Source organism: Zea mays, chromosome 9, assembly GCF_902167145.1.
Source record: "Zea mays cultivar B73 chromosome 9, Zm-B73-REFERENCE-NAM-5.0, whole genome shotgun sequence".
NCBI lineage: Eukaryota > Viridiplantae > Streptophyta > Magnoliopsida > Poales > Poaceae > Zea > Zea mays.
Window position 1 is genome coordinate 54,803,679 of NC_050104.1, and position 24,851 is coordinate 54,828,529.

General features: G+C 49.0%; 1 pseudogene; it reads left to right on the forward strand.

Annotated features, from left to right (window-relative positions):
• Positions 1 to 22,703, forward strand: part of LOC118473447 (DNA-directed RNA polymerase subunit beta''-like) — a 63,651-nt pseudogene extending 40,948 nt beyond the window's left edge.
• Positions 22,704 to 24,851: the final 2,148 nt, after the last annotated feature.

Genomic DNA, 24,851 nt, shown 5'->3' on the forward strand with positions numbered 1-24,851 from the left:
CGGGAGCTAGCTATGGTCCCAGTCCCTGCGGGGCGTCAGGACACATAGCTCGAGCAAATCCGCGAGATGCAGGCCAAGCTCGACGAGGAAGCAGGGCAACTTGTGCAGCTCCAGCAAAACATCGAGCAGGAGTGGGCAGGCCAAGCACTCGCCGGAGAAGCGCGTCATCAAGCCCGGGACGTCCAGCGCCGTATCGTTGACGATGCCAGGGTAAGGCTACCCCCGGCCTCCAGCGGGGTCGGCCAGAATCTGGCTGCATCGGCAATACTACTTTGGGCGATGTCGGAGCCATCCACCACCGAGGGGCGGCGTATCCAGGGTGAACTCAAGAATCTCCTGGAGGATGCCGCGGTCCGACGGGCCGAAAGCTCTGCCTCCCGAAGGCAAGGGTTCCCCCCAGAGCATCGCGCAACGACTTCCCGACTCATGCGGGAGGCCTCGGTCCACACCAGGCGCACGCGGGACGCGCCACCTGCAGCCCCGGATCGCCTCGACAACGAGCACCACCGTCGCGACCGTCGAGCCCGCCTTGACGAGAAGGTGCACCGAGGCTACCACCCTAGGCGTGGGGGGCGCTATGACAGTGAGGAGGATCGGAGCCCCTCGCCCGAACCACCAGGTCCGCAAGCCTTCAGTCGGGCCATATGAAGGGCGCCGTTCCCAGCTCGGTTCCGGGCCCCGACTACCATCACCAAGTACTCGGGGGAAACAAGGCCGGAGTTGTGGCTTGCGGACTACCGGCTGGCCTGCCAGCTGGGAGGAACGGACGACAACAACCTCATCATCCGCAACCTCTCCCTGTTCCTCTCCGACGCCGCCCGGGCCTGGCTGGAGCATCTGCCTCCTGCGTAGATCTCCAACTGGGACGACCTGGTCAAGGCCTTCGCTGGGAACTTCCAGGGCACGTACGTGCGCCCTGGGAACTCATGGGATCTTCGAAGCTGCCGCCAGCAGCTAGGAGAGTCCCTGCGGGAGTACATCCGGTGGTTTTCGAAGCAGCGCACCGAGCTGCCCAACATCACCGACTCGAATGTCATTGGGGCATTCCTCGCCGGCACCACTTGTCGCGACCTGGTGAGCAAACTGGGCCGCAAGACTCCCACCAAGGCGAGCGAGTTGATGGACATCGCCACCAAGTTCGCATCTGGTCAGGAGGCGGTCGAAGCCATCTTCCAGAAGGACAAGCAGCCTCAGGGACGCCAGCAGGAAGATGTCCCTGAGGCGTCCGCCCAGCGTGGCACGAAGAAGAAGGCCAAGAAGAAGTCGCAAGCGAAGCGCGACGCCGCCGACACAGATCTTGTCGCTGCTGCCGAGCATAGGAACCCTCGGAAGCCTCCCGGAGGGGCTAACCTGTTCGACAAGATGCTCAAGGAGTTGTGCCCCTATCACCAGGGTCCCGTCAAACACACCCTTGAGGAATGCGTCATGCTTCAGCGCTACTTCCATAAAGCCGGGTCCCCGACGGGAGATGGCAAAGGCCAAGACAACGACAAGGAGGGCGACAAGGCAGAGGAGTTCCCCGAGGTCCACGGCTGTTTCATGATCTACGGTGGTCAATTGGCGAATTCCTCAGCTCGGCACCGCAAGCAGGAGCGTCGAGAGGTCTGCTCGGTAAAGGTGGCGGCACCAGTCTACCTAGACTGGTCCGACAAGCCCATCACCTTTGACCAAGGCGACCACCCCGACTGCGTGCCAAGCCCAAGAAAGTACCCACTCATTGTCGACCCCGTCATCGGCAATGCCAGGCTCACCAAGGTCCTCATGGACGGAGACAGCAGCCTCAACATCATCTACGCCGAGACCCTCGGGCTCTTGTAGATCGATCTGTCCACGATCCGGGCCGGTGTGGCGCCCTTTCACGGGATCATCCCAGGGAAGCGCGTACTGCCCCTTAGACAACTCGACTTGCCCATCTGCTTCGGAACTCCCTCCAACTTCCGAAAGGAAACCCTCACGTTCGAGGTGGTCGGGTTCCGAGGAACCTACCACGCGGTGCTGGGGAGGCCGTGCTACGCCAAGTTCATGGCCGTCCCCAACTACACCTACCTCAAGCTCAAGATGCCAGGCCCCAATAGGGTCATCACCATCGGATCCACGTACCGCCACGCGTACGAATGCGACGTGGAATGTGTGGAGTACGCTGAGGTCCTCGCCGAGTCCGAGGCCCTCATCGCCGACCTAGAGTGCCTCTCCAAGGAGGTGCCTGATGCGAAGCGCCGCGCCGGCAACTTCGAACTAGCTGAGGCGGTTAAGTCCGTCCCTCTCGACCCCAGCAACGACGCCGATAAGAAGGTCCGGATCGGCTCCGAGCTCGACCCCAAATAGGAAGCAGTGCTCGTCGACTTTCTCCACGCAAATGCCGAAGTTTTTGCGTGGAGTCCCTCGTACATGCCGGGCATACCGAGGGATGTCGCCGAGCACTCGCTGGACATCCGAGCTGGAGCCTCACCCGTGAAGCAGCACCTACGCCACTTTGACGAAGAGAAGCGCAGGGCCATAGGCGAGGAGGTCCACAAGCTGATGGCCGCAGGGTTCATCAAAGAGGTATTCCATCCCGAATGGCTAGCTAACCCAGTGCTTGTGAAAAATAAAGGTGGGAAGTGGAGGATGTGCGTAGAGTACACCGGTCTAAACAAAGCATGTCCGAAGGTTCCCTACCCTCTGCCTCGCATCGATCAAATTGTGGATTCCACTGCTGGGTGCGAAACCCTGTCATTCCTTGACGCCTATTCGGGTTATCACCAAATCAAGATGAAAGAGTCCGACCAGCTCGCGACTTCTTTCATCACACCTTTTGGCATGTACTATTATACTACTATGCCATTTGGTTTGAGGAATGCAGGTGCGACATACCAAAGGTGCATGAACCACGTGTTCGGAGAACACATCGGCCGAACGGTCGAGGCTTACGTCGATGACATCGTTGTCAAGACGAGGAAAGCCTCTGACCTCCTCTCTGACCTTGAAACGACATTCAAGTGTCTGAGAGCGAAGGGCGTGAAGCTCAATCCCGAGAAGTGTGTCTTCGGAGTCCCCCGAGGCATGCTCCTGGGGTTCATCGTCTCCGAGCGGGGCATCGAGGCCAACCCAGAGAAAATCATGGCCATCACCAACATGGGACCGATCAAGGATTTGAAAGGAGTACAGAGGGTCATGGGATGCTTTGCGGCTCTGAGCCGCTTCATCTCATGCCTCGGCGAAAGAGGGCTGCCCTTGTACCGCCTCTTAAGGAAGACCGAGCGCTTCACTTGGACCCTCGAGGCCGAGGAAGCCCTCGGAAACTTAAAGCACTCCTTAGAAATGCGCCCATCTTGGTGCCCCCCACTGCGGAAGAAGCCCTCTTGATCTACGTAGCCGCAACCACTCAGGTGGTCAGCGCCGCGATCGTAGTCGAGAGACGAGAAGAAGGCATGCACTACTCGTCCAGAGGCCGGTCTACTTCATCAATGAAGTGCTATCTGAGACCAAGATCCGCTACCCGCAAATTCAGAAGCTACTGTACGCAGTGATTCTGACGTGGCGAAAGTTGCGACACTACTTCGAGTCTCTCGGTGACTATGGTGTCATCCTTCCCCCTGGTGGAGATCATCCAGTGCCGAGAGGCCTAGGGTAGGATAGCAAAGTGGGCAGTGGAACTCATGGGCGAAACACTCTCATTCGTCCCTCGGAAGGCCATAAAATCCCAAGTCTTGGCGGATTTCCTAGCGGAATGGGTCGACACCCAATAGCCAACGGCTCCGATCCAACCGGAGCTTTGGACCATGTACTTCGATGGGTCGCTGATGAAAACAGGAGCAGGTGCTGGCCTGCTCTTCATCTCACCCCTCTGGAAACATCTCTGCTACGTGTTGCGCCTCCATTTTCCGGCGTCAAACAACATGGCCGAGTACAAGGCTCTAGTTAACGGGTTGCGCATCGCCATCGAGCTAGGGGTTCGGCGCCTCGACGCTCGTGGCGACTCACAACTTGTCATCGACCAAGTCATGAAGAACTCCCACTGCCGCGACCCGAAGATGGAGGCCTACTGCGACGAAGTTTGACGCCTGGAAGACAAGTTCTACGGGCTTGAGCTCAACCATATCGCTCGACGGTACAACAAGACTGCGGATGAGCTGGCTAAAATAGCCTCCCGACAACGGTTCCCCCAAACATCTTCTCCAGAGACATACATCAACCCTCTGTCAAGATCGACGACACGTCCGAGCCCGAGGAGGCCTCGGCCCAGCCCGAGGTATCCTCGGCCGCCGAGGGTGAGGCCCTGCGCGTCGAGGGAGAGCGGAATGGGGTCACGCCTAACCCGAACTGGCAGGCCCCGTACCTAGAATATCTCCTCCGAGAAGAGCTACCCCTCGACAAGGCCGAAGCTCGACGACTGCCGCTGCGCGCCAAGTCGTTCGTCTTACTGGGTGATGAAAAGGAGCTCTACCACCGCAGCCCCTCGGGCATTCTCCAACAATGCATATCTGTCGCCGAAGGACAGGAGCTATTGCAAGAAATACACTCGGGGGCTTGCGGTCACCATGCCGCACCTCGAGCCCTCATGGGGAACGCCTTCCGATAAGGTTTTTACTGGCCGACCGTGGTGGCCGACGCCACTAAGATTGTACGCTCCTGCAGAGGGTGTCAATTCTACGCAAGACAGACGGGCCTGCCTGCTCAGGCCCTGTAGACAATACCCATCACCTGGCCATTTGCGGTGTGGGGTCTAGACCTCGTCGGTCCCTTGCAGAAGGCACCCGGGGGCTTCTCGCACCTGCTGGTCGCCATCGACAAATTCTCCAAGTGGATCAAGGTCCGACCCCTAACCAGCATCAGGTCCGAGCAGGCGGTGGCGTTCTTCACAAACATCATCCATCGCTTTGGGGTCCCGAACTCCATCATCACCAACAATGGCACGCAGTTCACTTGGAAGAAGTTCCTAGACTTCTGCGAGGACCACCACATCCGTGTGGACTGGGCCGCCGTAGCTCATCCCATGACGAATGGGCAGGTGGAGCATGCCAACGGTATGATTTTGCAGGGACTTAAACCGAGGATCTACAACGACCTCAACAAGTTTGGCAAGTGGTGGATGAAGGAGCTACCCTCGGTGGTCTGGAGTCTGAGGACGACGTCAAGCTGAGCCACGGGTTTCTCGCCGTTCTTTCTAGTCTATGGGGCCGAGGCTATCTTACCCACAGACTTAGAATACGGTTCCCCGAGGACGAAGGCGTACGACGACCGAAGCAACCAGACCAACCGAGAGGACTCGCTGGACCAGCTCGAAGAGGCTCGAGACGTAGCCTTACTACACTCGGCGCGGTATCAGCGATCTCTGCGACGCTACCACGCCCGAGGGTTTCGGCCCCGAGGCTTCCAGGTGGGAGACTTGGTACTTCGGCTGCGGCAGGACGCCCGAGGACACCAAAAGCTTACTCCTCCCTGGGAAGGGTCATTCATCATCGCCAAGATTTTGAAGCCCGGAACATACAAGCTGGCCAATGATCAAGGCGAGGTCTACAGCAACGCTTGGAACATCCAACAGCTACGTCGCTTCTACCCTTAAGATGTTTCAAAGTCGTTCATATACCTTGTTCTCTTTACATACATAAATAAAGTCTAACCGTCAAGGAAGGGTCAGCCTTGCCTCGGCAAAGCCCGACCCTCCCTCGGGGGCTAGAAGGGGGAACCCCCTCTGCGTCAAAATTTTCCTCGGAAAATTCTTTTGCCAGAACGTCTTTCGCGCTTTTTGACTGCTTCGATAGCGGAGTCCTGAAAACGACGAGAGTACACGTAAGCGGCAAGGCCGACCGAGCCGAGGGACTCCTACGCCTCCAGGATACGGATACCTCACTCATCACCTTCCGCGATAAGTAACTCACGCTCGGATAAGCGATTCTGCTACCGAACGAGTCCTAACGCTCGAAAACTTTTCTGCCAGAACGACTTTCATGCCTTCACGACTATATCGATAACAGAATCCTGCAAACGAGTAAGAGTGCACGTAAGCGGCAAGGCCGACCGAGCTGAGGGACTCCTACGCCTCCAGGATATGGATACCTCACTCATCACCTTCCGCGAAAAGTAACTCTCGCTCGGATAAGCGATTCTGCTACCGACGAACAAGTCCTGATACTCGAAACAAGAGGAAAGGAAACACAGCTTTATAACACAACGACAATAAGATGTTTGGGCCTCGGCGGCCACAAAAAACATACGCATACTACAGCAAATTGTTCCTGTAGGTTCAGACATCGGCAAAGGGAGCAGCAGCACCCTCGGCGTCGTTTCCACCTTCGGCGGAATCTGGCCCGGCCTCGGACGGCGACACGGGCGGAAGGATCTCCACCCCGAAGGAGGACGCTAGCATAGCGCTTGGGCCATCGCAGCCAGGGTCTCCGCCAGGGTCCCGGCCCGAGCGAACACCTCGAATGGCTGCTCCGTAGCCTCAGCCAGCTGTCCCCCAAGGACATCAGCCCGGCCCGCGGCCTCGGCAGTGTGACTCCGGGGTTGGTCCCGCTCGCGGATGACCTGGCCAAGCTCCACCTACCGCTGCTGCACCTCGTCGGCCTGGGAACCCGCCTGCTCCTGGGCCGACGAAGCCTCTTTTCGAGCCGACTCCGCCTCTGTCCACGCCGACACCGCTGCCTCCGGCTCCAGCTCATCGCAGAGTGGCCGAAGGTTCTAAAACTGAGCAAGAGAGGCCTTGAGTGGCAAGGACGACCGAGCCGAGCGACTCCTACGCCTCCGGGATACGGATACCTCACTCGTCACCTTCCGCGCAAGGCAACTCACGCTCGGTTAAGCGGTTCAGCTAGCCGACAGGCGAGTCCTAGTGCTCGAAATGAGGAAGAAACACGGCTTCACGCCCAAATACCCAGATGTTCAGGCCTCGACAGCCACAATGAACAAACACCCATACTCAGGGGAGCACTCTCCCACGGCGTGAAGACGACGCGCCCGTGTTCCGTTCCTCGAACGACTCACGCACGTGGCCGCCCCACAAATCGCCCGTCCCGTCGCATTAACTCCTCGGCAGAGCAAGCGACGCCTTTAGCAGGTGAAGCGTGCGTCGTTTCACCTCCGCCATAATGACCGCGTCAAAAAAGGTGCGCCACACCATTTAAATTTCATATCCTTTTCCTCTTCCCCTTTCTCTCTCTTGCTACAGGGATCGGGAAAGGGGATATTTCGAAAGGGATCCTTCTCCGCGAAGGAAGCAGGCCCCGAGCCCATTACTGATCAGGGGTTCGAAGGCTGGCCCCTCGGAAGGGTTCGACAGTCGCCCTAGAGCACTCGGGATCCGCGCCCACTACTGATCAGGGGTTCAAAGGCTGGCCCCTCGGAAGGGTTCGACAGCCACCCCAGAGCATGCAGAGTGAGGGATGACTCTGGGTACGTCTGTTACATGGCCGAGGCTCGGGCTACACTCCCGAGGTACCCTAGGACATTTCCGAGACTAGCAGGAGCGGTTTTGTAACGGAATCCCACCAGAGGGAGGCATCGAGCCCTCGGACCCTATCGAACGGGTCCGGGTCCGGCAAATCACCTACAGGTACTTTTGGAGCGCGCCTCTGGGCCACTAGCCGACCCTTATCGAAGGGGGCACGGGCGTCCACTCGGATCACCAGTTAGCAACTCACTGGAGACACCATGTTCGGCGCCCTTCGAGGGCAACATGGCGCTTTCCCCCGCCCTTCCTCCTTGCGGAAAGGCGACGAAGGGGCGTATAATAAAAGTCGAGACAGTCCTTGATCGTCCTCTCGCTCTGTGCAGAGGCTCGAGGGCTGCTCTCGCAACTCGGCTACGGCCAAACCGTTGACAGCGTCAACAGACTAGCCTAAAAACTCGGAACCCGACCATGCACCCGGGCTATGGCCAGACCGCATGAGGGAACGACCAGACCGGCCGAGGCATCACGAAAAGCATTAAGACCTCAGAGGAGCCAAACCACTCCTCCGAGGCCTCGGGGGCCACACCCGGCGGGTGCGCTCGCGCGCACCCACCGGAGCAAAGTATAACCGAGAAAGGCCGGTCCCCTCGCAAAAAAGTGCGGCAAAGCCTCCAAGCGAGTACCAACACTCCCTTTGAGGCTCGGGGCTACTGTCGGGTACCGTAATTAGGGGTACCCCCAACACTCCTAAACACGGCTGGTAACCACCATCAGCGCAAACCGCAAAGGCTGATGGGCGCGGTTCAGATCAAGGCCTCGTTTACCAAGGGACGCGATCTCACCTCACCCGAGCCCGGCCTCGGGCGGGAACAGTAGTCCCGGACGAATTCACGCCTCGCCCGAGGGCCTCCTCAAGCGACGGGCGCACCCTCGACTCGCCCGAAGCCCAGCTCGGGCAGGCTTCATTGTGAAGCAACCTTGGCCAAATCGCCTCATCAACCGACCATATCGCAGGCGCATTCAATGCAAGGATCGCCTGACACCTTATCCTGACACGCGTGCCTCAGTCAGCAAGGTCGAAGTGACCGCAGTCACTTCGCCCTTTCACTGACCGACCTGACAGGAAAACAACGCCGCCCGCCCCGCTCCGACTACTGTGCCACCCACCAGGGCGGGGCTGACAGCAGCCAAGTTCAGCCTCGGGCGCAATAGGAAGCTCCGCCTCACCCGACCTTAGGCCTCGGCCTCAGAAGGAGATCTTCGCCTCGCCCGACCTTAGGCCTCAGCCTCGGAAGGAGGTCTCTACCTCGCCCGACCCCAGGGCTCGACCTCAACCTCGGCTTCAGAAGGAGGTCTCCGCCTCGCCCGACCCGAGGGCTCAGCCTCGACCTCGGCCTCGGGGGGAATCACATCCTCACCCGACCCCGGCCTCGGCCTCAGGAGAAGTCTCCGCCTCGCCCGACCTTGGGCTTGGACCGACTGTGCCCTGGGGGATACATCATTACCCTACCTCTAGCTAGCTCAGGCTACGGGGGAACAAGACCGGCGTCCCATCTGGCTCGCCCCGGTAACAAGTAATGATGGCTCTCCGCGTGCGTCCATGACGACGGTGGTTCCTAGCCCCCTACGGAAGCAAGGAGACGTCAGCAAGGTCCCAGCAGCACCAACAGCTGTGCTTCTACAGGGCTCAGGCACTTCTCCGACGGCCACATTACCGCGTACACAGGGCTCTAGCACCTCTCCGATAGCCACGTTGGCATGTACACAGGGCTCAGGCACCTCTCTGCCAGACACGATAGCACCTAGCTACACCCCCCATTGTACACCTAGACCCTCTCCTTGCATCTATAAAAGGGAGGTCGAGGGCCTTCACGCGGGAGGGTCGCGCGGGGGAGAACGAGCTGACGAATAGGCTCTCTTTCTCTCTTTCTCTCTCTCTCTCTCTCTCTCTCTCTCTCTCTCTCTCTCTCTCTCTCTCTCGCGAACGCTTGTAACCCCTACTACGAGCACACCCCCTGGTGCGAGATAACACGAGCCACGCTTTCCTCTTGTGTTCCATCTTGCGCCAACCCATCTAGGTAGGGGCACGCAGCAACAAATTTACTCGTCGGTCTAGGGACCCCCCCGTGGTCGAAACGCCGACAAATATATAATTTCTTGCTATGGAGCCCGAAAAGGGGTTGTAGATACTGTTGTACGAACAACGGATGCTGGCTAGCTTACACGTAGACTTGTTGAAGTAGTTCAACATATTATTATGCGTAGAAGGGATTGTGGTATTATCCAAGGTATTTCTGTGAGTCCTCAAAATGGGATGACGGAAAAAAAATTGTCCAAACACTAATTGGTCGTGTATTAGCATACGATATATATATTGGTTCACGATGCATTGCTTCTCGAAATCAAGATATTAGAATTGGATTAGTCAATCGATTCATAACTGCCTTTCGAGCACAACCAATATATATTAGAACCCCCTTTACTTGCCGGAGCACATCTTGGATCTGTCAATTATGTTATGGGCGGAGTCCCACTCATGGGGATCTGGTCGAATTGGGGGAAGTTGTAGGTATTATTGCGGGTCAATCAATTGGGGAGCAGGGGACTCAATTAACATTAAGAACTTTTCATACTGGTGGAGTATTCACATGGGGTAATGCCGACCTTATACGATCCCCCTCGAATGGAAAAATCCAATTTAATGAGGATTTGGTTCACCCCACACGTACCCGTCATGGGCAGCCTGCTTTTCTATATTATATAGACTTACATGTAACTATTCAGAGTCGGGATATTCTACATAGTCTCAATATTCCGTTAAAAAGCTTGATTCTAGTGCAAAATGATCAGTATGTAGAATCTGAACAAGTAATTGCGGAGATTCGTGCCGGAACATCCACTTTGCATTTTAAAGAAAAGGTACAAAAGCATATTTATTCCGAATCAGACGGGGAAATGCACTGGAGTACTGAAAGTCGCCTAGAGGGGGTGAATAGGCGAAACCTGAAATTTATAAACTTAAACACACACTAAGGCCGGGGTTAGCGTTAGAATTAAATCCGAGGCAGAAAATTGTTTCTCTTGCCACGAGTTGCTCAAATGATGCGGATGACGTTTGGGAGCAAACTCAAATCAATATTGGCAAGGAAACTTTAGAGAGAGGAAAGAGGACAAACAAATCAAATGGAAATTAACACAAGTGGACACAATGATTTGTTTTACCGAGGTTCGGTTCCAAAGAACCTAATCCCCGTTGAGGACACCACAAAGGCCGGGTCTATTTCAACCATTTCCCTCTCTCTCAAACCGTCACTTAGACCGAGTGAGCCTTCTCTTAATCACACGGGTCACTAAGACCCCGCAAGGGCCACCACACACTTGGTGTCTCTTGCTTGGCTTTACAATGCACTCAAGAATTGGAATGAGAAAGGAAGAAGGCAATCCAAGCAACAAGAGCGCAAATGAACACAAAAACTCTCTCTCAAGTCACTAAGTGGTGGAGTTGATTTTGGGACTTGGAGAGGATTTTGATCTATTGAATGTGCCTTGGAGTGGAGTCTTTTGCTCTTGTATTGAATGTTGAATTCAGAATACTAAGTGGTGGCGCACTGGACAGTCACTGTTCACTGTTTGGTGCGCGCCATGTCAGCGCGCCCGTTAGGGTTTGGAGCTGTTGACCGTTGGAGTCGTTTGTCTTTTTGCTGCATCGGACTGTCTGATGCCACACCGGACAGTCCGGTGACCTCTAACTTCTGCGCTCTGACTTCTGTCGCGGCACTGTTCATCACTGTTCATCTGAGCAGTCGACCGTTGGCGCGCAGGGAGCCGTTGCTCCGCTGGCTCACCGGACAGTCCGGTGAATTATAGTGGAGCACGCCCAGGAGAAACCTGAGAGTGGCTGGTTCGATGGCTGTCTAGCCTGGTGCACCGGACAGTGTCCGGTGCGCCACTTGGCAGCACACTCTTGGTCTTGCTCCAATTTTTGATTGTGTCCCTAACTGAGTTTCTTTCTCGGTTTGTGTTGAACCTTATGCACCTGAGATAAATTATATCTAGACAAACTAGTTAGTCCACATGGTTTGTGTTGGACGTCAACCACCAAAATCGACTATAGGAAATGATTAAGTCCATTTCCCTTTCAATCTTCCCCTTTTTGGTGATTGATGCCAACACTAACCAAAGCAAATATGAAGTATAGAAATGTAACTAGTTTGCAATTGAGATAGATGTGCATAGGTTACTTGGAATTAAACCAATGAATGGCTTTATGCATATGAATGGATTGCTTTTCTCTTATTTAACATTTTGGACCACATTTGCACCACTTATTTGTTTTTGCAGATCTTTTGGAAAAATCCTTTCAAAATCTTTTGCAAATATTCAAAGGTATAGGATTACGATTGCAAGAAGCATTTTTAAGATTTGAAATTCCTCCCCTTTTTTCAAATGCTTTTCCTTTGACTAAATAAAAGCTCCCTGTTGGGGACCTTCGGCATCCGAAGGTCCTCAAAAACATGATTTAACAGTATTTCTGGAGTATGATGTGTGAACAGGTATCTTCGGATTCAAGTCAGCATCACAGTAGACCAGAGTAATACGAAGGTTGATACAGAGCCGAAGGTGTGAGCAAGAAAGCTTCGGCGCGGTAGCAACAAGTGAAACCGACTTAAAGATGAAAAGGCTATTTAGACCTTGTCAGATTACTATAGAATTATTATCGAATGTAAAGGGCATTAATGTAATTTTGCACGGGCTGCGTCCCGTGCCTATAAATAGGTGAACAGTACTCCCGTATTATTCACGCTGACTTGGCATTCGCTTTTTGCGTCACGCTTGTACTGTCATCTCCTTCCAATTGAAGGTACACTTGTAATTCAATGATATTTCTGTTTATGCCTGATAATAATATATAATTGTTCATGTTGTCTTTTATATTCTTTATATTTCATCCTTCGTCATTGTTTAATGAATTTATGAAGGTACGTCCTTCATAACCTTCGTCCATAAGCCATTATATCCTGAGGGGAAATAATGCTTCGAAGGACGAAGGACTTTAACGATTAACATTTTCTATGTTGCCTTGTTCTTAACTCATAGCACTTGAGAACGAGTCCCCAACATTGGCGCCCACCTCCGGTGAACTCACTTCCACTCTGAGTTTTTTGAACACCTTCGGCGATCATAAACCTTCGTTATGGCGCCGAAGAAGGCTTCAGCGACTGGGGCTGCAGCTCTGCAACCACTAGACCACAATCAGGAGACAGTCTCCTTGCGGGAGGCCCGAAGCCAGAAAAGGAAGGCTGTCAGCCCGACACCACCAGAGGACGAGATAGATCAAGAAATCAGAGATATGGAGATGCTTCATCAACAAGTACAGAGGAAGAAAGAAAAGATGGACAGGCTAGCTGAACTGCAGAGGCAGATAGATGAAGCCTCTGAAGAAGTTCGTCATCTTGCTCAGGATGAGCAACACCGAAGGCCTCAGCACCAAGACCTTCATCAGGAGGGTTTTCCCAACGAGGATGACTGGTATGACAATTTCCATCATGGGAATTTTGTTTTTGATGATGCTTCTCCTCTGTCCGCTGAGCTGCAGGCTACACCTTGGCCTTCGTCCTACAAGCCACCTCAGCTTCCCGTATTCGATGGCCATTCAGACCCGAAGCAGTTTTTGATGAGCTACGAAGCAACAGTATCTTCGTATGGTGGCAATGCTTCAGTCATGGCCAAATCTTTCGTTATGGCTGTCAGAAGTGTTGCTCAAACCTGGTATTCCTCCCTTCGACCAGGAACGATCACTTCATGGCAGAAGCTGAAGGACTTGTTGTTAACTAGCTTTCAAGGATTTCAGACGAAGCCGGTCACTGCTCAGGCTCTGTTCCAGTGCACCCAGGATCACGAAGAATACCTTCAGGCGTATGTCCGAAGGTTCTTGCGTTTGAGAGCACAGGCACCAACAGTGCCCAATGAAATTGTCATCGAGGCCATGATCAAGGGGCTTCGGCCAGGACCGTCAGCTCAGTACTTCGCCAGGAAGCCTCCTCAAACTTTGGAGAAGCTGCTCCAGAAGATGGACGAGTACATTCGGGCCGATAATGATTTTCGCCAAAGAAGGGAGGAGGCTTTCAGGTTTTCTGAAATGACCAGGGGCTTCGGAGGGAGGTTCTACCCGAGGCACGTGAGATCAATTCATAGCACTTGAGAACGAGTCCCCAACACTCCCCCTGAATGAATTATCCCCTTAGCTTTCAAGAGGGTTTTTGAAATGATTTTCCCTTTTTGAAATGGATACCAAAAAACCAATTGAAATTTTTCCATACTAATGAGATACCAATTGAAAATTGACTTTAAGACACCAATTGAAAATTCATTTTGAGGCTAACTCAAATACAAATTGAAATAAACATTTGTGAAAATTTTTGAAATGGTGGTGCGGTCCTTTTGCTTTGGGCTTAATACTTTCTCCCCCTTTGGCATTAATCGCCAAAAACGGAGAACTTGGGAGCCCTTTTCACACTTTTCTCCCCCTTTGGGGCCTAATACGTTCTCCCAAATGGTAAAATAAATATAGTGAAGGGTCATACCAATAGAGAGTTACATGAGTAACGACAAAGGGTAGATGATACCGTCAGAGTTGGAGTGGAAGCCTTGTCTTTGCTGTATACACCATTTCCCTTTCAATCTAAGACTAATCATAGATGTATACTCGAAAACACATTAGTATTAGCCTTGGCACAAGAAGAATAAGAAATATGCATTTGTACCAAATGAAAGAGACATGATCAAAGGTATATACATGAGCGATGTGTGCAATGTTTCAATCAAAGTTCCGAGAATCAAGTATATTTAGCTCATTATTAAGCTTGCTAAAAGTATTCTCATCTAGTGGCTTGGTAAATATATCGGCTAATTGGTTGTGAGTGCTCACATAAGCAATTTCGATATTCCCCTTTTGTTGGTTATCTCTTAAAAAGTGATATCAAATGTCTATGTGCTTAGTGCGGCTGTGTTCAACGGGATTATCCGCCATGCGGATTGCACTCTCATTATCACATAGGAGAGAGACTTTGCTCAATTTGTAGCCATAGTCCCTAAAGGTTTGCCTCATCCTAAGTAATTGTGCACAGCAATGATCTGCGGCAATGTACTCAGCTTTGGCGATGGAAAGAGCTACAAAGTTTTGTTTTTTTGAAGTCCATGACACCAGGGATCTTCCCAGAAATTGACAAGTCCCTGATGTGCTCTTTCTATCAATTTTACATCCAGCATAATCGGTATCAGAATACCCAATTAAATCAAAGGTAGATCCCTTGGGGTACCAAACCCCAAACTTAGGAGTGTAACCTAAATACCTCATGATTCTTTTTATGGCCCTAAGGTGAACTTCCTTAGGATTTGTCTGGAACCTTGCGCACATGCATACTGAAAGCATAATATCCGGTCGAGATGCACATAAATAGAGTAAAGAATTTATCATCGACCGGTATACCTTTTGATCTACGGATTTACCTCCTGTGTTGAGGTCGAGATGCCCATTAGTTCCCATGGGTGTCTTGATGGGTTTGCCATTCTTCATTCCAAACTTCTTAAGTATGTCTTGAATGTACTTAGTTTGGCTGATGAAGGTGCCCTCTTGGAGTTGCTTGATAGGAAATACTTCAACTCCCCCATCATAGACATCTCGAATTTCTATATCATGATCCTACTAAACTCTTCACAAGACGACTTGTTAGTAGACCCAAATATAATATCATCAACATAAATTTGGCATATAAACAAGTCTTTTGCAATAGTTTTAGTGAAGAGAGTAGGATCGGCCTTTCTGACTTTGAAGCCATTAGTGATAAGAAAGTCTCGCAGGCATTCATACCATGCTCTTGGGGCTTGCTTGAGCCCATAAATCGCCTTTGAGAGCTTGTAGGCATGGTTAGGATACTCACTATCTTCAAAGCTAGGAGGTTGCTCAACATAGACCTCTTCCTTGATAGGGCCATTGAGGAAGTCACTTTTCATGTCCATTTGATAAAGCTTAAAGCCATGGTAAGTAGCATAGGCAAGTAATATACGAATTGACTCAAGCCTAGCTACAGGTGCATAGGTTTCATCAAAATCAAAACCTTCGACTTGTGAATAACCTTTTGCTACAAGTCGGTCTTTGTTCCTTGTCACCACACCATGCTCATCTTGCTTATTCCGGAATACCCATTGGGTACCTACAACATTTTGGTTAGGACGTGGAACTAAATGTCATACATCATTCCTTGTGAAGTTGTTGAGCTCCTCTTGCATAGCCACCACCCAATCCGGATCTCTTAATGCATCCTCTACCCTGTATGGCTCAATAGAAGACACAAAAGAGTAAAGTTCACATAAATGAGTAACTCGAGATCTAGTGGTTACCCCCTTATGAATGTCACCAAGAATGGAGTTGATGGGGTGATCTCTTTAAATTGCTTGGTGGACTCTTGGGTGTGGCTGTCTTTGATCCCATATCTCTTGATCATCTTCCTTGTCTTGATCATCTTCATCTCCCCCTTGATCAATGTCCTCTTCTTGAGGTGGCTCATCATCTTGATCTTCATCCTCTTCTTCTGGAGCCTGATCCTCATCTTGAGTTGGTGGAGATGCTTGCATGGAAGATGATGGTTGATCTTGTGCTTGTGTGGGCTCCTCGGATTCTTTTGGACGCACATCACCGATGGACATTTTCTTAGTGCAACGCATGGAGCCTCTTCATCATCTAGTTCATCAAGATCAACTTGCTCCACTTGGGAGCCATTAGTCTCATCAAACACAATGTCACAAGAAACTTCAACTAGTCCAGTGGATTTGTTGAAGACTCTATATGTCCATGTGTTTGAGTCATATCCTAGTAAAAAGCCTTCTACTACTTTAGGAACAAACTTAGAACTTCTACCTCTCTTAATAAGAATAAAAAATTTGCTCCCAAAGACTCTAAAATAAGAAACATTGGGCTTTTTATCAGTTAGGAGTTCATACGATGTTTTCTTGAGGATTCAATGAAGATATAACTGGTTGATGGAGTAGCAGGCGGTGTTAATCGCCTCCGCCCAAAACCGGTTAGGAGTCTTGTACTCATCAAGCATGGTCCTTGTCATATCCAGTAGAGTTCTATTTTTCCTTTCCACTACACCATTTTGTTGAGGTGTAGGGAGAAGAGAACTCATGCTTGATGCCCTCTTCCTCAAGAAATCCTTCAATTTGTGAATTTTTGAACTCCGTTCAATTATCGCTTCTAATCTTTTTGATTCTTAATCTGAACTCATTTTGAGCCCATTTTAAGAATCTCTTTAAGGTCTCTTGGGTTTGAGATTTTTCCTGCAAAAAGAACACCCAAGTGAAGCGAGAATAATCATCCACAATAACTAGACCATACTTACTCCCGTCGATGCTTATATAAGCGATCGGGCCGAATATGTCCATGTGGAGTAGCTCAAGCAGCCTGTCCGTCGTCATGATATTCTTGTGTGGATGATGGACTCCAACTTGCTTCCCTGCTTGACATACGCTACAAATCCTGTCTTTCTCAAAATGAACATTTGTTAGTTCTAAAATGTGTTCTCCCTTTAGAAGCTTGTGAAGATTCTTCATCCCAACATGGGCAAGTCGGCGATGCCATAGCCAGCCCATTGTCTTAGCAATTAAGCAAGTGTCTAGTTCAGCTTTGTTATCATTAAAATCAACTAAATATAGATAAACATCTAACACTCCCTTAAATGCTATTGAATCATCACTTCTTCTAAAGACAGTACACTTACATCAGTAAATAGACAGTTGTAGCCCATTTTGCATAATTGAGAAATAGAAAGCAAATTGTAATCTAAAGAATCTACGAGAAAAACATTAGAAATGGAATGGTCAGGAGATATAGCAATTTCACCCAAACCTTTGATCAAACCTTGATTTCCATCCCCGAATGTATTAGCTCGTTGGGGATCTTCATTTTTCTCGTATGAGAACATTTTTTTCTCCCATGTCATGTGGTTTGTGCACCCACTGTCGATTATCCAACTTGAACCACCGAATGCATAAACCTACAAAACAAATTTAGGCCTTGTTCTTAGGTACCCAAACGGTCTTGGGTCCTTTGACATTAGAAACAAGCACCTTGGGTACCCAAACACAAGTCTTTGGACTCTTGTGTTTGCCCCAACATATTTGGCAACTACTTTGCCTGATTTGTTAGTAAGCACATAAGAAGCATCAAAAGTTTTAAATGAAATGTTGTGCTCATTTGATGCATTAGGAATTTTCTTCTTAGGCATTTTGACATGAGTGGTATGTCTAGATCTAGAAGCCTAATTTTTATACATAAAAGAATGATGAGAAACAGTATGAGGTTTTCTAGCATGAATTTTCCTAATCTTATGCTCAGGATAGTTTGCAGGATATAAAACGTAACCCTCTCTATCCTGAACCATGGGAGCCTTGCCCTTTACAAAGTTAGACAATTTCTTAGGGGCATTAAGCTTGACATTGCTTTGGCTCCCTTGTTGTAACCCAATGCCATCCTTAATGCCAGGGCGTCTCCCATTATAGAGCATGCTTCTAGCAAATTTAAATTTTTCATTTTCTAGCTTATGCTCGGCAATTTTGGCATTTAATGTGGCTATGTGATCATTTTGTTGTTTAATCATAGCAAGGTGATCATCAATAGCTTCAACATTAATGTCTCTACATCTAGTACAAATAGTAATATTTTCAACAGTAGATGTAGATGCTTTGCAAATACTCAATTCCTCAATCTTAGCATTTAAATTATCATTCTCAATTCTAAGACTAGAAATTGAATCATTGTACATGCTAAGCTCTCTAGTTAAGTTTTCACATTTTTCCACTTCTAGAGCATAAGCATTTTTCAACTTAACAAGTTTTTTATTTTCTTCAACGAGCAAGTCCTCTTGGCATTCCAAGAGATCATCCTTCTCGTTAATGGTATCTATTAATTCATTTAATTTTTTCTTTTGGTCCATGTTAAGGTTGGCAAAGAGAGAAATTAAATCATCTTCATTATCGCTAGAGCTACCCTCATCATCGGATGTAGTATATTTAGGGGTGGCTCTAGAGTATACCTTCTTCTTCTTGCCGTCCTTAGCCATTAGGCACTTGTGGCCGACATTGGGGAAGAGAAGTCCCTTGTTTACGGCGATGTTGGCGGTGTCCTCGTCGGAGGAGTCGGTGGACCTCTCGTCGGAGGCCCATTCTCGCCCCATGTGCGCCTCGCCGCCCTTCTTCTTGTAGTACCTTTTCTTCTCCATTTTCTTCTTCCCCTTCTTGTCGTCGTCCCTTTCACTTTCACTTGTATATGGACATTTAGCGATAAAGTGACCGGACTTACCACACCGGTAGCACACCCTTTTGGAGCGGGGCTTGTAGTCCTTCCCCCTCCTTTACTTGAGGATTTGGCGAAAGCTCTTAATGATGAGTGTCATCTTCTCGTTGTCGAGCTTTGAGGCATCGATTGGGAGCCTACTTGATGTAGACTCCTCCTTTTCTTCTGTTGCTTTAAATGCAACGGGTTACACCTCGGGTGTAGAGGTGGCGCCTTGCTCCAAGTTGACAATATGATTGGAGTCTTTGATCATAAGTTCAAAGCTCACAAACTTGTCAATCACTTCCTCAGGAGACATCTGTTTATATCTAGGGTCTCCACGGATTAGTTGCACTTGAGTGGGATTACAAAAGACAAGTGATCTAAGAATAACCTTGACCATCTCATGGTCATCCCACTTGGTGCTCCCGAGGTTGCACACTTGGTTCACCATTGTATTGAGCCGATTGTACATGGCTTGCAGCTCTTCTCCTTTGTTGAGGACGAATCAACCGAGTTCTCCCTCGATCATCTCGTGCTTGGTGATCTTGGTCACCTCGTCCCCTTCGTGCGCGGTTTTGAGGACGTCCCAAATTTCTTTGGCGTTCTTCAACCCTTGCACCTTATTATACTCCTCTCGACACAAGGAGGCGAGGAGTATAGAAGTTGCTTGGGAGTTGAAGTGCCTAATTTGGGCGGCCTCGTCCAAGTTGTAGTCCTCGTCCCCCACTTGAGGTGTCTGCGCTCCAAACTCAACAATATCCCAAATACTTTCGTGGAGTGAGGTTAGGTGGTGCCTCATTTTATCACTCCACATGCAATAATCTTCACCATCAAAATATCGTGGTTTGCCTAGGGGTACGGAAAGTAATGGAGCACGCTTTGAAATACGGGGATAGTGTAGGGGCATCTTACTGTACTTCTTATGCTCATGGCGCTTAGAAGTAGTGGATGACTCGGTGCCGGACGTAGAGGGTGATGAAGAGTCGGTCTCGTAGTAGACCACCTTCTTCATCTTCTTCTTTTTCTTGTCACCCCTCCGATGTGACTTGATGGAGGAAGAGGATTCCTCCATATACTTGTTGTCGGACTACTTTGACGGAGTCTTCCCCGAGCCCGTGGGCTTGTCGCCGGTCACGATCTCCCTCTTGGCATGATCTCCATACATCACTTCGAGTTTGTTAGACTCTTAATGAAGCACCAGCTCTGATACCAATTGAAAGTCGCCTGGAGGGGGGTGAATAGGCGAAACCTAAAATTTATAAACTTAAACACACGCTAAGGCCAGGGTTAGCGTTAGAATTAAATCCAAGGCGGAAGATTGTTTCTCTTGCCATGAGTTGCTCAAATGATGCGGATAACGTTTGGGAGCAAACTCAAATCAATATTGGCAAGGAAACTTTAGAGAGAGAAAAGAGGACAAACAAATCAAATGGAAATTAACACTAGTGGACACGATGATTTGTTTTACCGAGGTTCGGTTCCAAAGAACCTAATCCCCGTTGAGGATGCCACAAAGGCCGGGTCTATTTCAACCCTTTCCCTCTCTCTCAAATGGTCACCTAGACCGAGTGAGCCTTCTCTTAATCACACGGGTCACTAAGACCCCGCAAGGACCACCACACACTTGGTGTCTATTGCTTGGCTTTACAAAGCACTCAAAAATTGGAATGAGAAAGGAAGAAGGCAATACAAGCAACAAGAGCGCAAATGAATACAAAAACTCTCTCTCTCTCTCAAGTCACTAAGTGGTGGAGTTGATTTTGGGACTTGGAGAGGATTTTGATCTATTGAATGTGTCTTGGAGTGGAGTCTTTTGCTCTTGTATTGAATGTTGAATTTAGAATACTTGGATGGCTTTGAATGAGGTGGTTGAGGGGTATTTATAGCCCCCAACCACTTCCTAGCCGTTGGCAAAGTCTGCTGACGATGGGCGCACCAGACAGTCTGGTGGCGCACTGGACAGTCATTGTTCACTGTCCGGTGCACGCCACGTCAGCGCGCCCGTTAGGGTTTGGAGCTGTTGACCGTTGGAGTCGTTTGTCTTTTTGCTGCACCGGATAGTCTAGTGACCTCTGACTTCTGCGCTCTGACTTCTGTCGCGGCACTGTTCATCAATGTTCATCTGAGCAGTCGACCGTTGGCGCGCAGGGAGCCATTACTCCGCTAGCTCACCGGACAGTCCGGTGGCACACCAGACAGTCCGATGAATTATAGTGGAGCACGCCTAGAAGAAACCCGAGAGTGGCTGGTTCGCTGGCTGCCTGGCCTGGTGCACCAGACAGTGTCCAAGGCACATCGGACAGTGTCCGGTGCGCCACTTGGCAACACACTCTTGGTGTTGCTCCAATTTTTTGTTGTGTCCCTAACTGAATTTCTTTCTTGGTTTGTGTTGAACCTTATGCACCTGTGATAAATAATATCTAGACAAACTAGTTAGTCCACATGGTTTGTGTTGGACGTCAACCACCAAAATCGATTATAGGAAATGATTAAGTCCATTTCGCTTTCAAGTATTGATGTTTACCAAGCGCTCGAATATCAATATGGTAATCTTCGTCGATTGCCAAAAACAAGTCGTTTATGGATATTGTCAGTAAGTATGTGCAGATCCAGTATAGCATCTTTTTCGCTGCATAAGGATCAAGATCAATTGAATACTTATTCTTTTTCCGTTGATGGAAGATATATCTTTGACTTCTCAATGGCTAATGATCAAGTAAGTCATAGACTGTTGGATACTTTTGGTAAAAAAGATAGAGAAATTCTTGATTATTTAACGCCAGATCGAATCGTGTTCAAAGGTCATTGGAATTGTTTCTATCCTTCCATTCTTCAAGATAATTCAGATTTGTTGGCGAAAAAGCGAAGAAATAGGCTCGTCGTTCCATTACAATATCATCAAGAACAAGAAAAAGAGTGAATATCATGTTTGGATATTTCAATGGAAATACCCTTTATGGGTGTTTTACGTAGAAATACTATTTTTGCTTATTTTGACGATCCACGATACAGAAAAGATAAAAGGGGTTCAGGAATTGTTAAATTTAGATATAGGACCCTAGAGGAAGAATATCGGACCCAAGAGGAAGAGTATAGGACTCGAGAGGAAGAATATTGGACCCGAGAGGAAGAGTATAGAACTCGAGAGGAAGACTCAGAAGACGAATATGAGAGCCCAGAGAACAAATATAGGACCCGAGAGGGAGAGGGCGGATATAAAATCATAGAAGACGAATATAGGACTCTAGAGGACGAATATGAAACCCAAGAAGATGAATATGGGATCCTAGAGATCGAATATAGGACTCTATAGAAAGACTCAGAGGAAGAATATGGGAGCCTAGAGAAAAAATATAGGACTCGAGAGGGAGAGGGCGAATATGAAATCCTAGAGGAAGAATCAGAAGAAGAATATGGGAGCTCTGAAGATGGCTCAGAGAAGGAATATGGGACTTTAGAAGAAGACTCAGAAGAAGACTCAGAGGAAGACTCAGAAGACGAATATGGGAGCCCGGAAGAAGATTCTATCTTAAAAAAAGGGTTTTATTGAGCATCGAGGAACAAAAGAATTTAGTCTAAAATACCAAAAAGAAGTAGATCGGTTTTTTCATTCTTCAAGAACTGCATATCTTGCCGAGATCCTCATCCCTAAAGGTGCTTGACAATAGTATTATTGGAGTCGATACACAAATCACAAAAAATACAAGAAGTCGACTAGGTGGATTGGTCCGAGTGAAGAGAAAAAAGCCATACAGAACTCAAAATCTTTTCCGGAGATATTCATTTTCCTGAAGAGGCGGATAAGATATTAGGTGGCAGTTTGATACCACCAGAAAGAGAAATAAAGATTCTAAGGAATCAAAAAAAAGGAAAAATTTGGTTTATGTTCAACGGAAAAAAATTCTTAAAAGCAAGGAAAAGTATTTTGTTTCGGTTCGACCTGCAATCGCATATGAAATGGACAAAGGGATAAATTTAGCAGGGAAACGTGTTTGACTCATGCATACCTTCCTATTTTTTTGCATGCACAGACATGGGGTGGGGGGACGCAACCGACAGCCTGGCTTGGAGAGTGGGTGGGCGCGTCGGGCTGGACCAGGTCGCATGGGGTGGTCGGCCTGGGCTTCCTTTAACTAGAGGAAGCCCAGGGCTCCTAATATACCTAACACATATATATATACTTAAAGCACCAGTTTCAACGATTGTCCTGCATCATCTTTTTACAAATAACCCCTCACACCTATTTCAAATTAACTTGTTGCATGCCTATAGATGGCCAAACGGCGGCCCACCACGAGCCAGACGCCCGTGGGCCACAACTCTGGCCCAGTCACGTCATGCCGGCCTGCTGACTGTGCTGGGCCAGCCCGTTAGCCCGTCGGCCTATTTGATTAAATCAGCGTAAAATGTTAAAAAAACGGTGCAGTAGGTGGGGTTCAAACCCATGCCCTGATATACTTAAAGCACCAGTTTCACCGGTCGTCTCACGTCATCTTTTTACAAATAACCCCTCATAGATATTTCAAATTAACCCGTTGCATGCCTATAGATGGCCAAACGGCGGCCCGGCATGGGCCAGACGCCCGTGGGCCACAACTCTGGCCCAGTCACGTCATGCCGGCCTGCTGACTTTGTCGGGCCAGCTCGTTAGCCCATCGGCCTATTTGATTAAATCAGCTTAAAATGTTAAAAAACGGTGCAGTAGGTGGGGTTCGAACTCATACCCTGATCTGTACTATACTTAAAGCACCAGTTTCAACGATCGTCTCGCGTTATCTTTTTATAAATAACCCCTCACAGCTATTTTAAATTAATCTGTTGCACGCCTATAGATGGCCAAACGGTGGTCCAGCATGGGCCAGATGCACGCGGGCCACAACTATGGCCCAGGCACATCATGCCGGCCTGATGATTGTGTCGGGCCAACCCGTTAGCCTGTTGGCCCATTTGATTAAATCAGCATAAAATGTTAAAACGGTGCAGGAGGTGGGGTTCGAAACCATGCCCTGATGGAAGGAGAGCAAAAGACACCGGGTTAAGCTGACTAACCATTAGAACATCATACTCAGATGTTTTTAATATTGAATATAAATTTTATATATGTATATACGTTTTTTGTAAAATTTAAAAAAATATAGTCGTGTCGGGTCGGGCCAGCATTACGGGCAGAGGCTACAGCCCAAGCACGGCACAACGTTCTTGGCTCTTGGAAGCACTAGCTCGTTTCTGAGACCACATTGGCGCAATGGACTCCATGGTGTTTGATGTTGCTGAATTGGATGAATCAACAATGATTTGTCACACTAACAGTAAAATAAATGTTATTTGTTGATTTTAAACATTAGTAATTGCTACGAAGTAGCATAATTTATATGGAGCGCATCAGTTTTTATTGATGCCTCACTTTAGCAATCACTCCATATTTTGATCTATCTTTTTTATAAGTTTGACTCCATGTGACTTATTTTAGAAACTTGAGCTCACAAACTTTCTCTTATTTGGTCTCTATATGGTGGAATTATGTCATTTTATAATCTTTGTTCGTTCATTCAGTCGTTGTGAACTCTCTTCTAATCGCTCACTTCATTGGTCGTGTTGTACCAAGACATATTGCATGGAGTAAACAATAACATCAGTTAGCCAAATCAAAAAATATTATATAGAGAGCGGAGACAATCAATAAAAAATCTTGAAATATTTTTGGTAGATAGTTTACGTGGGTATTGTTAAAAGCCGTCGCAACGCACGGGCAACCGACTAGTATACTTAAAGCACCAGTTTCAACGGTCGTTGAAAGTCGCCTAGAGGGGGGGTGAATAGGGCGAAACTAAAATATACAAACTTAATCACAACTACAAGCCGGGTTAGCGTTAGAAATATAATCAAGTCCGTGAGAGAGGGCGCAAAACAAATCTTGTCGGCGTTTCGAGACCGGGGGGTCCCTAAGCCGACGAGTGAGTGTGTCGCGTGCCCCAGCCCAGATGGGTCGAGCGCGTGGGCGAGCGCGAAGGGGGGAAGCAAGGTGGCCGGAGACGGGCGTGAGAGAGGTGGAAATCCCGCGGCCTTCGTGTTTGTCCCGCGCCCAGGTCGGGTGCGCTTGCAGTAGGGGGGTTACAAGCGTCCACGCGAGTGAGGGAAGCGAGC